Source organism: Hypanus sabinus, chromosome 9 (assembly GCF_030144855.1).
Source record: "Hypanus sabinus isolate sHypSab1 chromosome 9, sHypSab1.hap1, whole genome shotgun sequence".
In the NCBI taxonomy this organism is placed as follows: domain Eukaryota; kingdom Metazoa; phylum Chordata; class Chondrichthyes; order Myliobatiformes; family Dasyatidae; genus Hypanus; species Hypanus sabinus.
Window position 1 is genome coordinate 44,776,635 of NC_082714.1, and position 5,128 is coordinate 44,781,762.

Consider the following 5,128-nt stretch of genomic DNA (forward strand, 5'->3'; position numbering starts at 1 on the left):
CCAGCTGCACGTAGTTTGGTGCTCTGCAGTTGCCAGGAAAATTGTCCGCAACATCCTTGAATGCCTTCCAAGGGGTTTTCTCCATTCTCACTAAAAGAACATCATGACCTGTTTGATTTGTGGACCAACAAAAAATGCCTTCCTTAATCTTGGCATCATTTTCTTTGACTTGAATTATGAATTGAAATAACAAATATAGGTGATTTGAAAAAGACAGTGTGTGAAAGGGAAATTTCGAGGTGATTTTCATGATCAGCAGCCCAAAATGCATATGTTACACCAAAAGTATTCAGGAAGCAACCAGTGTAATAAGACTTTCACTCAAGCCTTATAGATGAAGTGTATTACAATCCTACGCAGTCTTTTTTTCCACAATATTCAAAGAAATAAATAATTGAGAAAGGGGTTCAACACCTTAACAACTTTGCAGCTACTGAAATAAAACTGCAGTATGGACTCCAAGTAGTTTTTGAAAGAAAACTGCAAGATGAGCAATACGACCAGGAACAAGCACTAGTTTTTGATTAAAAATTTAAAACTGACAGAGGCTTACAGCAGTACCAACTACAGACAGAACTGATGCAAGATGAACATTAAGTTAGAACTGCCCAGGAAATGTTCTTTGTTTCATATTGAACAGTTGGCATTTCTGTGCCATAAGCTCCAACACGTTCAGAATTTCTATGGAGTTTCTACTGGAGTACTTCCGTCATTCTTTAATGGAGTTTTGCTGCCAGAACTCTGATGCTGGACTTTGCAGACTGTGGCTGTGTTCTTGTCCCATTCCACACATGAAACTATACAGTGATCATTTGCACAATACAGGTATTCATCTGTTTTGCATGCAGATTGCATGAGGTGCCTGCTCTTGCTGCTGGTGTCAGGACAAAGTTCTCTTTTAACTCCCCTGTTGAGAACTCGCTGGCTAAAGCCAGATCCATCCGCAGCACTGTAGACTTGTGTTTAGGAGGAACTACTGAAAACAAATTGCATCATCGGGAGTTGGGGAGGCGAACAAACCCCTCCCACTGCACTCCTCCAAAAACACTGACAGGTACTTAAAATCCAAAAGCAATGCAAAGCTGTTAAAATTAATTGAACTATTCCAAAGTTGAGAAACAAGCATTTAAAATAGGAATAAAAGTATAATTTAACATAAACAATTAGACAAAAAACCCAAAACACTTTCGTTCCAAGCTGCTGCATTCCTCCACTGAAATCAGGTTATTTCAGAAACAACCATACTGTACTTAAGTGCTGAAAATTTGCCACTGCTTTGTCGTCCATGGGACGCTCTTAGAGAAGCAAGTGAACAGCTGACTGGATTGTGGAAGAATCTTGAACTTGTTGACATGTAAGCAGTGATATCCCTCAGGGTGAAGATACTCTTGCATGCTTATTAGTTAAGGAATTCCAAGATTAAGATCTGGCTGCAATGAATAGGTGTTGTCTTTACAACTTGGAACGGCTGTTACATTTCTGCTGGAGGCCAAGGGTTAGGAAAAGCCGTCAAAGAAACTTTAAGTTGTTGCATTTGGTTAGTACAGACCATCTTGTAACAGAATGCAAAAGAATTACAAATGCATAGGCTATAAAATTAAAATGCTTAAAAATCAGATAATCAAACCTGCATTGACAAATGAGAATCAGAACTTTCATATGGTCTCAACCTGAAATGTTGACTGTTTATTCATTTCTGTAGATGTTGCCTTACCTTCTGATTTCCTTCAGTACTTTGTGAGTGTTGCTTTGAACTTCCAGCATCTGCAGACTTTCTCATGTTTATATGAAATTGGGGTTTAGATTTTGATAAATATACTTGAAATCAAACAGTTGGATAAATTGAAACTTTGAAATTTCCATCCTTTTTTTTGGAGCTGAATCATACCACTGACTCAGGGTTTATGATGGGCTGCATTAGGAGGATGCCGCTGCTGGAAACTTTTGATTTGAGGTTTATTGTTCCATCAGCCGAGGTTCAGGGACATGATACAGAATTCCTGGAATCTGGATAAGTCATAAGGGATTCAGATCAATACTAAGAGTCAACGATCACATAGCACTACTTGATGAAAGATATGCCTGTGAATAAATCTTCTTTCTTCCCTTAACCTTGACTACTAAAAACCCATTAAATGCTTTTTAATTTTATTTGCCTGACATTGGAATTCTGTTTTGTTAACATTGTTTCTGTTATGGCTGTAGAACAAAGAAAGTCCTTTCTCTTCAAACTAGCTTTGTATTGATACCTGGCAACCTATTCAGCTACTGGGATTGAGGAAGTCCCTGGTGATGAAGACAGCTCTGTTGTAACCACAGTTGAACTTGTCTCCTTTCTTAATGATGTTCACAATGACTGCATCTCTGAACACCCCTGATATGCCCTCCTCTTTCCAGATGCGGACAAGGAGATTGCAGATTTGAAACTGAAGTTCTTCACTGATGAGATTTCATCAGGGATGTCATCTGCTCCACAGGCCTTGATATTTTTATGTTGGAAAGTGGCCTTCTCAGTTTGTGTCAGTCAGAAGTGGCAGCAAGACTATCCCAAATAGGTTGTTGTGGGAGGAACCTGGTTTGCTTATATCAAGGAATAACAGTTGAGTAAGTTCTATTGAGTTCATTCCTGCTCTTGGCTTTTGAGTTCGGCCCTTGTCTTTAGGTGGCCTTTACAGAATGAGCTACCCACATGTCACAGAAGAAGAGAGCTTCTGAGCCTCTTCACACTCTGTATCCACATATTCCTTAAGCTCTAAGGTTTCAACTGGATTCCTTTCTTCAATTGCCAGTAGAATCATTTCATTTTCTTGGAATAAAGCAGAGCTGCCAGTCCATGGTTACCTTATTGTAGGATCATTAAGAGCTTCAATATCGACCTTCATTAAGAGCTGCAATATCAACCTTCATTAAGAGCTTCAACATTGACCTTCTTGCAACAATACTTCGGTTGACACTGGTGTTTAGTTACCAGTTGAACAAGATATTAGGATGGATCCTACAGTTGTCAGTTCAGCAGACATTTGTCCCTGACAGGGCGCAAGTGATATTATTCTCTTTGAGCACCTAGTTTCCATCTATGTCATTGAGGCAAGATAGTCAAAACTCCTTAAAGGATGTGGGTTTGTGAATAATCCCTTGTTTCATAGTCATTTGCAGCAGCAAAACCAAATTGTGTAAAGGGCATAGACAAAGTAATCCTTTCGCAGATGGCCAATGTATTAATATGAAGATGGATACCAGAGTGCACTCGACCTTGTCAGCTACTTATGCACCCCATATGGCAGGGACAGGGCCAGAGGGTACTGCATAATTTTCTCTTGCCTTAACTACATCACCTAAAATATATTAGAGGCATTTGTTTGTAAATCTACATCTCTCTACTGATTGCAATATTTTTATTTTACCTAATCTACTTAATTCTTTAAGTTAATGCTTACATTTCTCAATTGCTAAAAAAATTTTAAACAAGCTTCAATCTAGGAAAAAGATAGTAAAGTGACAGACGGTCTGGATTTTGCCAATTGTAGGGATTGGTAGATTTTTTAAATGTTTTAAACCAATGTTGCTTACTCAAGTCCCATTTAAGACTATTGCAGATAGCAGCTGCAATAGTCCTAAGTGGGAATATTTGATGACTCCCTTTAGAACTGCACAAAAAGTTTCAACACTTTCCAGCACCACCTTAAAGCCTTTTATGCACGCTTTGAAAAGGAGAATAAAACCACTCCTGTGCGAATCCTTGCAGCACCTGGTGGCCTTGTGATCTCTGACTTGGAGGTCGACATCATAACATCTTTCAAGAGGGTGAACCCTCAGAAGGCACCAAACCTCGAAGCGATGCCTGGTAGAGATCGAAAACCTGTGCCAACCAACTGGCAGGAGTGTTCAAGAACACCTTCAATCTCTCACTGCTGCCACCTGCTTCAAAAGGACAGCAGTCATGCCAGTGCCCAAGAGGAGCAGGGTGAGTTGCCTCAACAACTGTCATCTAGGTGTACGCACATCTACCGTGATGAAGTAATCATTGAGAGTTTGGTCATGGCCAGAATCAACACCTGTCTAAGCAGGGACTTGGACCCTCTGCAATTAGCCTACCATCAACAACTGATCTGTAACCAATGCAATCTCACTGGCTCTCTGCTCAACTTTGGATCACCTGGACAACAGCAATACCTATGTCAGGCTGCTATTTATTGATTACAGTGCAGCGTTCAACACATCATGCCCTCGGTATTAATCAACAAGGTTTAAAAGCTGATCCTTTCTACCTCCCATTGCATCTAGATCTTTGACTTCCTCGCCGAGTCACACAGTCAGTGCAGAACAGAAATATCCCCTCCGCGCTGACAATCACTACATATGCACATCAGTTCTTAGCCCACTGCTCTACTCTCTCTACATCCATGACTGTGAGGCTCGGCACAGCTCAAATGCTATTTATCATTGCCGATGACACAACTGTTGTTGATAGAATTTCATGGTGAGGAAGAGATGTGCAGGAGTGAAATAGATCAACTGGTTGAGTGGTGTTGCAACAACAACCTTGCACTCAACATCAGTAAGATGACCAAGGAGATTATTATTGACTTCAGGAAGATGAACTCATGGGAACATACACCAGTTTTCATCGAGGGATCAGAAATGGAAAGGGCAAGCAGTTTCAAGTTCCTGGGTGTCATCAAGTTTCTCAAAATTGAGTTCAAAAGTCAGAACTTTTTATAAAGTTGCAACTTTATAAAACTCTGGTTAGGCCACATTTGGAGTATTGTGTTCATTTCTGTTCACCCTACTATAGGAAGGAGGTCGAGGCTTTTGAGAGGGTGCAGAAGAGGTTTACCAGGATATTGCCAGGTTTAGAAGGCACGTGCTATAAGAGAGGCTGAATAAACTTGGGTTGTTTTCTCTGGAGTGCAGATGCTGAAGGGAGATCTATAGTTTATGAGAGGCGTAGACAGAGTGGACAGAGAGTATCTGTTTCCCAGGGTTGAAATGTCTTAATGTCAGAGGTAGGAAGGGGGATGTGAGGGGTAAGTTTTTACTGTGAGAGTCGTGGATGCCTGGAGTGTACTGCCTGGTCTGGTGGTAGAGGCAAATACAATAGAGGCTTTTAAGAGACATTTGGATAAGC